Source organism: Triticum urartu, chromosome 2 (assembly GCF_003073215.2).
Source record: "Triticum urartu cultivar G1812 chromosome 2, Tu2.1, whole genome shotgun sequence".
NCBI lineage: Eukaryota > Viridiplantae > Streptophyta > Magnoliopsida > Poales > Poaceae > Triticum > Triticum urartu.
The window spans coordinates 223,185,407-223,197,337 of NC_053023.1; positions in this window are offsets into that span (position 1 = coordinate 223,185,407).

An 11,931-nucleotide genomic window follows, 5' to 3' on the forward strand; every position below is an offset into this window, starting at 1 on the left:
CTCCACGAAGGCGGCCACCAAGTCGGCCCCGCGCAGGCCTTCCGACTGAATCATCACCCGAAGCCGGGAGATGGCGGCGTTCCTGGCCGGAGACAGTGACCGGGACCGAAAAATCCACGAGGGCTGCCTCCCAGCCAGCGGGCCGGCTACGTAAGCCGGCAGCTTGATGTAGTCTCCCTGCTCGGCGATGTTCTTCACGTAGAAGTACGATTTTTGCAAGACCTTCACCGACTGGATGAGGGGGATGGGCGGGAACGGGTTGTTCTCGCTCGCCCTCCTCATGGCGATGAAGGCCCCGCAGGGGGTGGGCACGCCGGCGACGACTGTGCCGAGCTTGCTCTGGAAGAACTCCCCCCAAAGCTCCAGCGTGGGGAGCAGCCCCAAGAAGCCTTCGCAGAGGGAGACGAAGGCCGACAGGAGCATCACCGCATTAGGCGTGAGGTGATGCGGCTGGAGGTTATAGAAGTCGAGGAAGGAGCGCAGAAATCCGCTCGCCGGAAGGCCGAAGCCACGCAGGCAGTGCGAGCGGAAGACGACCCGCTCGCCCTCCTCCGGCGCCGGCGAGATCTCCGTCGCCGGCGCCAGGCGGACTTGCACGAGGTCGGTGCCAGGCAGGCGCCGAGTCTGGCAGAGGAACTCCACATTGTCGTCATGAACGTTGGAGCCGTCCCACGAGCTTGACAACGCCATGGGAGCGAGGCGATGTGGAGGCGCGGCGGCGCTGAGACGGGAGGTTGCGGCGGCAACAAGAAGAAGAAGCAAGGATTAGGAGGGGCGGAGCGAGAGAGGGCGTGCGAACCTCTGTCGCTCTCCCTCCTCCCCCTACTTATAGGCTCACGTGGCGGAGCCGAGGAGGCGCGGCGTGGGGAAGCGTGGGGATCGATCGTGCCCACTCCCCACGTCCTGCGATTATTGAGCCTTAACGGCGAAACAAAACTGCCTCGAGAAGGCGAGCGGCCCCTGTGGGCCACGGAAGATCCGTGCCCGGACCAAGACTCGCGAGTGGCGGGCCCGGGCCTACAGCGGCGTCCCGTCGCACGCGTGCGCTCACAGGATCTCGCTGCCACGTGGCCGCGGGAGGGCCCGTGGTCAGCACGCGGGGCCCCCCTCCTCCCGCCTGTAAGACGCGGGCTCTCTGAAGTCGGCATACGCCCGCAAGCCGGCTCTTCAGGATGGGAAGCTGACCAAGCTTCTCGTCCCCCTGCTCGCCACGGAGCTCGATCAGCTTCGGGGACTACTGTCGAAGGAAATAGCCATGGGTAGCCTAGCCGGCTTCCCCTGGCCCTTCTGAAAAAGTTTCGAGCCCGCCCGGCTCTCAAGAATCAAAAGACGTGGGGCCGCCTTCCCCTTGCTGGCCGCCACCCAGGCCGGCTTTTGGAAGGCGGTCCGACTTTAGCCCTCATGAGAAGGCCGACTCCAAGAAGCCGGCCATGAGAAGGCTGACTCCAGGAAGCCGGCTCCCCATAAAGCGGTCCAGACCATACCCACAAAAGTTTGCACCCACCTAACGGAGGTGCGACGGGGCGTAGCTACAGAAAAGCCTGCCACCCCCGAATCCCGGAGCACGCCTGGCACAGTGCGCCATACGGGGTAGGCATGACCCGTCCGGCGCGGCACTGTTGCCATGTTGACCCTGGCATCACCCACGATGGGCCGCCAGCGTGGCCCACAGGCGGTGGGCCCCTTTGAGCAGAGAGACGCCCGAAGGCGGCCACGCCTCCAACCAGTCGGCCCAAGACAGAGCCGGCTCCCCACAGCCGGCTTGCCGCTTCCCTCGAAGAGGACGTCCCATTAAGGAGACAAGACGCGGTAAGGCTACAGCGATCGCCTGATAGGCGGCGGTACTGTAGCCGCGCTTACCACGATGAAGCTCACGTCAACAAGATGGAGCCACAGTAACCAGCCGCTGACCAGGCCCTGGATAGTGGGGCCTGCCTATCGACCAAGGGGCCGGCAGCCGGCGAGACCCACCAGCCGACAGGCCCCAGCAGCCGGCGCAGAAGCCGGCGAGCGCAGTCACCAACGGCTGGGCCCCGCGCCCAGTCGGATTACCATTGTACCCCCGGGGGGTAGGCCTATATAAACCCCCCGAGGCACCCATGCAAAGGGTTCGACCCCTTGCTAGTTCTAGACACCACACAAGGAGAGGAAGCAGGCTAGCCGTGCCCTTCTTCCTCCTCCCACCAGAAAGCTCAAGGAGCGTTGTGTAGCTACTTGATTCATCTAGTGAACATGCAGAGACCCCGCAGAGCAGCAGTAGGGGTGTTATCTCCACGGAGAGCCCCGAAGCTGGGTAAGATCCACTGGCGTGCATGTCTTCGCCTTATCCCGTTTCCAGGCACTAGCGATGTCTTACTGGCTCCCACAATGATAAGCCACCCGTTGGCATATGTCGCACCTACCACCCGACACTATGCTCGTAGACGTGGATTGGGTTTGAGTGCATTCATGACAGATGTGAGTTATTAATTAAATGGTTCAACTTAAGGTGGCAACTTTACACATCTGGATGGATTGCTTGTGGGCACCTGGAGAATCCAGTGTTGTCCTAGGATATCCCGGAGGACCCGTGTGATCATCCTACGGCCCGCCACCCAGGCTCAAAGGGATCATAAGATTATTCATGCTAGAAACTTCCGTGTGCAGCCACAAGCCATTATGGGCTCTGTCATAGTTGAGTAAGTTGCGTGAAGCTCTCGAAGAGGTAGACTAGCAGATGTAGTGGGTTGTTGGTGGTACTGTCTATCCAGAGTAGAGAGTTAATGCTTCAGAAAGACTGTGTCTCGAATCTCTGACCATGGATGTATTCGAGTCCTGTGGGGAAAAGTGCGCAAACCTCTGCAGAGTGTACAAACTAATCATGGTTAGCCGTGTCCCCGGTTATGGACATCTTGAGTATCTGGTTCTTGGATTATCATGTTGATCTCATCACTCTTAATATAATTTGATTGGGTTTAATGATGATGCTTAATTGGGATTGAGTTGGAGGAACCTTCCCAATGTTTAACAACCACCATGATAGTTAAATAAAATTTATTTCTTTGTTGTAGGGAAAAATTGGCTTTATGCAAAACTGAAACCCTAGAGCTTACCACCAGCCAAATATGCATGTAGTGATAGCATTTATTCTGTTCATTACTCTATGTGTTACCTTGCCAGCATATTCCATGTGCTGACCCGTTTCGGGCTGCAACATTCATGTTGCAGACTTTTCAGACGACAAGTAAGGAACCATAGGTCGTTGTCTTTCACTCAGTGATGTCGTAGGAGTTGATGGACTCACTTTATTCTTCCAAGCCTTCCGCTGTTATCGTATTAGATGGTCTTAAGTCACATTTATTGTAATAAGTTCTCTTTTGAGACATTCGATGTAATAAGTGTGTGATTGCTACTCTGTTATAAATCCCCAAGTACTGTGCATGTCAGCATTACTAATCTAGGGATGACACTGATGCACAGAGATCAGACTGTTTGAGGTCTGGTCGCTACAAGATGGTATCAGAGCACACGCTGACTGTAGGACACGACCACTAAGCTAAAACCCTAGATCACTACTCTCTTCTCATTTCTGACTCCTCTCCCTTTTCTACTCTTTAGGATGGCGGATGCAAGGAACAAGTTCACTCAACCGGATGAAGATACACCTTTTGGACGACACTTGAAGGAAGTTACTAGATACCTGAACATCGGAATACCAAGCTTCACTGGGACCTACAATGCCACTTTACCAGAAGAGGAGCGCTGGATGATTCGAGTTCAAATTCCAGGAAGGACATTCGCGCCAGTCACTGGGCCCATAGAGTTTTCCTTTGATGCCCCAACCTGGAGTCTAGGCAAGAGCATGGAAACCCACATCACCATGGGACGTACTGGAGAAGTTTACCACAAGGATCTCAAGGATACTATCTACCAGATTTGTGGGCGCCGAGATGAGCAATGGGAGATGATCCGCACCAGGAAGGATAGGTCCATTGCAGCTTTCATCCAGGAGTTAAATCAGCACATTCGTCGCCAGGAGAACCAGATGTGCACAGGCATGATAGATCATAAGAAGGCAATAACTAGGATCACCGAGCTGGAGGAAGAACTCAAGTCTACACATGATGGATACGAGGAGGAAATGACGATACTAGTGGAGAAGAAGGACGATCTGACAAGGAAGCTAGGAGTATTCATGGGAGACCCCGCGCCAGGAGGAGAAGACCACGATTCCACTTGCCTGGAGAACTACATCATCATCGACGACACCGACTCGAACCCCGACAATAGCGATGATGACTTTGTTGATGAAGCTGGAGCAGATATTATGGAGTCTTCCACCGATCAATTTTTCTAGTCGACCACCATACCAGTAGTAGTATTCCCCCATGTATATAGTATAGTCCGAGAACTTTTGTAACGATAGTTAGACCGATTGTATGCCCTTGTTTGGATTGATTGAAGTGATATGATTGTGTTTGTCTCATGTGCATATGGGTAGTGCTTTCTCACTAGACCTCATTCTATTCTAATCTCTTCCCTCTAAACCCTCAGATGCCTCCGAGACGTGACCCCGTTTTACTTTCCCGCCGGAGCTCACTCAGTTGATCCAGCAGCAGAATGCCTTGATGCAGTTGTTAGTTCAGAACCAAGGCAACAACAACAACAACAACCCACCACCACCACCTCCAGTTGACAACTTAGCCCATTTTCTAAGGTTGCAGCCGCTGGTGTTCTCCAGTAGCACCGAGCCGGTAGTTGCAGATGATTGGCTCCGCAAGATTGGAAGGGAGTTGACCACTGCAGGATGCACAGATGCTGAGAAGGTGTGTTTTGCCGCGCACCAATTGAATGGACCAGCAGCCTCATGGTGGGAGAATTACACAACCACTTTTCCTATAGCCAATGTCACTTGGGAGCAGTTTCAGCAAGCATTCCGTACCGCCCATGTATCAGCAGGAGCTATGGCCATGAAGAAGCGCGAGTTTCGCAACTTACACCAAGGAGGACGCACCGTTGGCCAGTATGTGGATGACTTTAGTAAGCTAGCATGTTATGCCCCAGATGACGTTGCCACAGATTCCGCGAAGCAGGAGAAGTTGGAAGGACTGAATGATGAGCTCAACATGCAGTTGATGGTAGCAACTTGCAATAACTACCAGGAGTTGGTAGATAGAGCTCTCATGATTGAAGGGAAGCAGCGGCAGATTGACAACCGCAAGAGGAAGTATGGACAAGGGAAGTACAATTCTGGAGCTCAGCATAGACCCCGTTTTACCCCGAACTCGGGAGGACCCCTTCAACATAACCATGGAGGCCACAATCACAATGGAGGGATTTCGCACAACCATAGTGGCCCCAGGAATGGGAATGGTAATGGAGGAAGCAACGGCCAAAACCGTACCAACCCGACAACGTCCGCTAAGAAGGATCTAAGTCACATTACTTGCTTCAAGTGCGGGAAGAATGGACATTATGCCACGAAATGTTCTGAAGCAAAGAATGGGAATGGCGGTGGAAGCTCTGGGAAGAAGCCCAATCCTTTCAACATGGGACAAGTGAACCACGTGAACGTGGAGGAGGTTGAAGTGCAACCGGATGCAGTAATAGATAAGTTTATGATTAAGTCACTTACTGCAATTGTTCTTTTTGATACTGGTGCATCACATTTATACATATCAAGGGGATTTGTGGAAAAGTTTAAACTGCCAACCCAAGCCCTTAGGACACCCATGTTAGTAACCTCGCCAGGAGCAGAGTATATGGCTAGCCTATGGTGTGATCGGTTACCATTAAGGATTGGTAGCTACGTGTTCCCCTCAGACCTAATAGTATTGGAGTCACAAGGATTGGGTGTGATATTAGGCATGTATTGGTTATCAAAGTACGAAGGGAACATTGACTACGCCAGTAAGTCGATTTTGCTTACCACCCCAGAAGGAAGAAGGATCAAGTATGTATCCCGGCATGTGCCGAATAGGACTCAAGTGAATTCCTTATCAGGAGTTGTACAGGAGGAAGTACCAGTGGTGAAGGATTTCCCGGATGTATTTCTAGAAGAGTTGCCAGGCATTCCACTGGATAGAGACATTGAGTTTTTGATCGAGCTTTTGCCAGGCACAGGGACACTATCTAAGAGACCTTATAGGATGCCCGCTAAGGATTTAGAGGAAATTAAGAAGCAGATTAAGGAGTTACTGGATAAAGGCTATATTCACCCAAGCTCATCACCTTGGGGATCACTAGTGCTTCTAGTTGAGAAGAAGGATGGATCGTTGAGGATGGTTGTTGATTATCGAGGATTGAATGAAGTGACGATCAAGAACAAGTACCCACTGCCGATGATAAATGATTTGTTTGACCAGCTACAAGGAGCTAAGGTGTTTTCCAAGATTGATCTGCGATCAGGGTACCACTAGCTGAAGATTCGAGAGCAGGATATACCTAAGACAACTTTTACCACAAGGTACAGACTATATGAGTATACCGTTATGTCATTTGGTCTGACTAAGGCACCTGCCTATTTTATGAACATGATGAACAAGGTGTTTATGGAATTTTTGGATAAGTTCATCGTGGTGTTCATCGATGATATTCTGGTCTACTCGAAGAATGAAGAGTTGCATAAGGAGCATTTGCGTTTGGTACTTGGGAAGCTCAGAGAACATCAGCTATATGCCAAGTTCAGCAAGTGTGAGTTTTGGTTGAAGGAAGTTGGATTCCTCAGACATGTTATATCCAGAGAAGGAATAGCCGTAGACCCTACCAAGGTCATCACTGTGACAAATTGGGAAGCACCCACGTCAGTTGCAGAGATCTGGAGTTTTCTTTGACTCGCAGGATACTACAGAAGGTTCATTGAGAACTTCTCAAAGATTGCAAAGCCCATGGATGAGTTGTTGAAGAAGGACACTAAGTTTAAATGGACTGAGGAATGTGAGGCCAGTCTTCAAGAATTGAAGAAACACTTGGTTACAGCTCCAGTGTTGATTCTCCCAGATCAACGCAAGGATTACCAAGTGTATTGCGATGCTTCTCGTCGAGGACTTGGAGCAATTCTTATGCAGGAAGGAAGAGTTGTATCTTATGCCTCACGACAGCTTAAACCCCATGAGTTGAATTATGCTACCCATGATTTGGAGTTAGCAGCCGTAGTGCATGCATTGAAGACATGGAGACATTTTCTCATTGGAAACCATTGTGACGTGTACACGGATCACAAGAGTTTGAAGTATGTCTTCACGCAGAAGGAGTTGAATCTCAGGCAAAGGAGATGGTTGGATCTCATCAAGGATTATGATATGAAGTTGCATTATCATCCCGGAAAGGCTAACGTAGTAGACGATGCGTTGAGCCGCAAGAGTCATGTCAATACACTCATGACCGGAGAGTTACCCAAGGAGTTAGCAGAGGATCTTCGTGAGCTATGTTTGGAAATAGTTCCGAGGGGTTATGTAACAACATTGGAGATTCAGTCTACTTTGATGGATAAGATCAGGGAAGCTCACAAGACGGACAAGGAGATTGCTGAGATAAAAGAGAGGATGAGCGAAGGAAAAGCTAAGGGATTTCGTGAGGACGAGCATGATACCCTATGGTTTGAGGACCGCGTATATGTGCCAAATGATCTAGAGATTAGGAAGTTGATTCTGCAAGAGGCCCACGATTCTCCGTATTCGATTCACCCAGGAAATACCAAGATGTATCTGGATTTGAAGAATAGCTTCTGGTGGACTAGAATGAAGAAGGATATTGCGGAGTATGTAGCAGTTTGTGATTTATGTCAAAGAGTGAAGGCAGAACATCAGAAGCCAGCTGGATTGCTACAGCCATTGCCGATACCCGAATGGAAGTGGGATAAACTAGGCATGGATTTCATCACCGGATTACCCAGGACTCGTTCAGGCTATGACTCGATATGGGTTGTAGTCGATCGTTTGACGAAGGTATCTCATTTCATCCCAGTGAAGACCACCTACACCAGTGCTAAGTTTGCGAAGATATACATGACCAGGATCGTATGTCTACATGGAGTTCCGAGGACCATTGTATCAGATAGAGGAACCCAGTTTACCTCAAAGTTTTGGAATCAGTTGCATGAGACTTTGGGAACCAGGCTAGAGTTCAGCACAACCTTTCACCCACAGACGGATGGACAGACCGAGAGAGACAATCATATTCTGGAAGACATGTTGAGAGCTTGTGTGCTAGACTATGGATCTAGTTCGGATGACAACTTGCCTTATGCAGAGTTCTCTTGCAACAACATCTATCAAGCCAGTTTGAAGATGGCCCCTTTCGAAGCATTGTATGGAAGGAGGTGCAGGACACCATTGTTGTGGGATGAAGTTGGAGACCGTCAGTTATTTGGACCAGATTTAATTAAAGATTCTGAAGAGAAGGTTAAACTGATACGCGATAGACTCAAGGTAGCCCAGTCTAGGCAGAAGAGTTATGCGGATTCTAAACACAAGGAGACAGTTTAGAAGTCGGAGGAAGAGTGTATCTTCGTGTATCACCACTTCGAGGATTGAAGCGTTTTGGAGTTAAGGGAAAGTTAGCGCCACGTTTTGTGAACGTATGGGAGAAGTTGCTTACAAGTTGGAATTGCCCGAAGGATTGTCAGGAGTTCACGATGTGTTCCAAGTTTCTCAGTTGAAGAAGTGCCATGCAGAGATGGCTGATATTCCTCTGAGGGATATAGTGACACTGGAAGTGATTCAGTTGGATACCGATTTTACCTACGAGGAGAAACCAGTCAAGATTCTTGAGTTTGCCAGCCGAGTCACGCGGTAAGGTTATCAAGTTTTGTAAAGTTCAGTGGAGCCACCATACCGAGGATGAAGCCACTTGGGAACGAGAGGAAGACCTACGGAAAGATCACCTTCACCTATTTTCTAGCCAACCCGAATCTCAAGGGCGAGATTCATCTTAAGGGGGGTAGGTTTGTATCATCCCAAATTTCCAATTTGGAATGTTATACATTAGATCATCATTGCATATCATATTTTATTGCATTTTGGCTTGATCCTAGAAATTCTACGCAACTCAAGGACCCACGGAGAGAGTTGGGAATTTCGTTATTTTCATATTTGAGTTTTCTCGAATTTTGAAAAGAGGATCGTTTGATTTTAATTATTTTCTCTTCGAATATTTCTTTTATGAAAAATAAAAGAGAGGGGATAAAATGACTTCCCCAAAATAAAGAAACATTGGAGATTTAATATTAAAATCAAATAAGATTTTATTGGGAGTTTTTATCGCTATTTTATTTGAATTAGCAAAAATATGCGTTTTCCAAAATTGCATTAGAGGCCCAAATAAATGTTCACCTCGTCCGTTAGATTTTTAGAGGACGGGGAAAATTTATTTCAGGATTTTTGGAGTCAGTTTAGTATTTCTTTTCTTTGTTTTTCTGAGTGGATTTTTTTTTCAAAAAAGTCAACCGACCTAACCAGGCCGTGTCCGCCTGGGACACTAGCCCGGCCGGCCCTTTAAAGCCGCGAGGGCCCGAGCCGCCAGTACCCCTCCCGAAACCCTAGCACCGCCGCCGGAACCGCCCCGCCTTCGCCGGTTCCACGCCGCCGCCACGTCGCCCTCGCCCCCTCGCAGCGCTGCCGCCGCCCTGGAGCTGCCGACGCCCCGTTCCACCACCCCGCCATTGGATCCCCTCGCTGCCGACGCCGCCATCCGCGCTGGAGTCGCCGCCTACCTCGCCGGACCTCGCTGAGGTAGCCCGCCACCGCCGCCGCCGGTTCTTGTTAAGAAACTGTTCGTTTTTTTGAAAACCCTAGTTTTTTATTTAGATCGGTTTTTTTCGGTTTAGTTATGTAGCAAACGCCCGTTCGTACGTTCGTTTTAACGAACGGTTTTCATCAGTTAACGGCAGACAGCGAACGTTCGTTTGTTAGCCTGTTCGTCAGTTTTCTTTCTCCAGGGTTTTTCCGCGATTATTTTCGATTGCGATTTCTGCCCTAATCTTCGTTCTAGTATAACTTTTCGCTCGTTTATCGGAATCAGGCGATTCAAGTGCCTAGATCTTCATTTCAAAGCCCTCTTTCTATTTAACCAACTTGAACAAGATTTTGCTACTGTAAAATTTGACTTAAGTCCAGATTAGTAAACGGATCTTGTTTCTTTCGTAGTTTGAGTTTTGTTGCTTCGTTTGGTTTGATTCTTTTTGCAAACTGGAGTTCTTAAGTTGAACTTTCTGGTTAGACTACTTATTTGAGTTTTACCCATGCTTCTAGTTGAGTGCTTATTGTATGCTTTTTTTTGCGATAGAGTACCCGGAGTGCGAAGCGTGCTACTATGAGTCTCTAGGTTTCACGGATCATCAGCAAGGCAAGTAACACTTTGATCATACCCTTTTACTACCCAGTTTTATTTGCATTAGATCAATCCTCAACCAATTTCATGGTTAGGATCTGATTAAATTGTGGGTTTTGGGAAGTAGATGAGGTAGTACCTATTCACCTGTTTATTTTTTTCAAACCTATGGGAGTTACTTCTACGTTGCTTATATTGCTATGCTATGCTCGTAGACGTGGATTGGGTTTGAGTGCATTCATGACAGATGTGAGTTATTAATTAATGGTTCAACTTAAGGTGGCAACTTAAATACACATACGGGTGGATTTCTTGTGGGCACCTGGAGAATCCAGTGTTGTCCTAGGATATCCCGGAGGACCCGTGTGATCATCCTACGGCCCGCCACCTAGGCTCAAAGGGATCATAAGATTATTCATGCTAGAAACTTCCGTGTGCAGCCACAAGCCATTATGGGCTCTGGCATAGTTGAGTAAGTTGCGTGAAGCTCTCGAAGAGGTAGACTAGCAGATGTAGTGGGTTGTAGGTGATACTGTCTATACAGAGTAGAGAGTTAATGCTTCAGAAAGAATGTGTCTCAAATCTCCGAACATGGATGTATTCGAGTCTTGTGGGGAAAAGTGCGCAAACCTCTGCAGAGTGTACAAACTAATCATGGTTAGCCATGTCCCCGGTTATGGACATCTTGAGTATCTGGTTCTTGGATCATCATGTTGATCTCATCACTCTTAATATAATTTGATTGGGTTTAATGATGATGCTTAATTGGGATTGAGTTGGAGGTACCTTCTCAATGTTTAACAACCACCATGATAGTTAAATAAAATATATTCCTTTTTTGTACGAAAAAATGGCTTTATGCAAAACTGAAACCCTAGATCTTACCACCAGCCAAATATGCATGTAGTGATAGCATTTATTCTGTTCATTACTCTATGTGTTACCTTGCCAGCATATTCCATGTGCTAACCCGTTTCGGGCTGCAACGTTCATGTTGCAGACTTTTCAGACGATGAGTAAGGAGCCATAGGTCATTGTCTTTCACTCAGTGATGCCGTTGGAGTTGATGGACTCACTTTATTCTTCCAAGCCTTCCGCTGTTATCGTATTAGATGGCCTTAAGCCATATTTATTGTAATAAGTTCTCTTTTGAGACATTCGATGTAATAAGTGTGTGATTGCTACTCTGTTATAAATCCTCAAGTATTGTGCGTGTCAGCATTACCGATCCAGGGATGACACTGATGCACAAAGATCAAACTGTTTGAGGTCTGGTCTCTACACATACCTAGTTCAATCTTGTTACCGGCATGTCTCTTTACTCGTTCCGTAATACATCATCCCGCAACTAACTCATTAGTCAGATTGCTTGCAAGGCTTATTATGATGTGTATTACCAAGAGGGCCTAGAGATACCTCTTCTATACTCAGAGTGAAAAATCCTAAACTCGATCTATGCCAACCCAACAAACACATTTGAAGATACTTGTAGAGCATATTTATAATCACCTTGTTACGTTGTGACGTTTGATAGCACATAAGGTATTCCTTCGGTATCCAGGAGTTGCATAATCTCATAGTCGAAAGAATATGTATTTGACATGAAGAAAGAAATAGCAATAA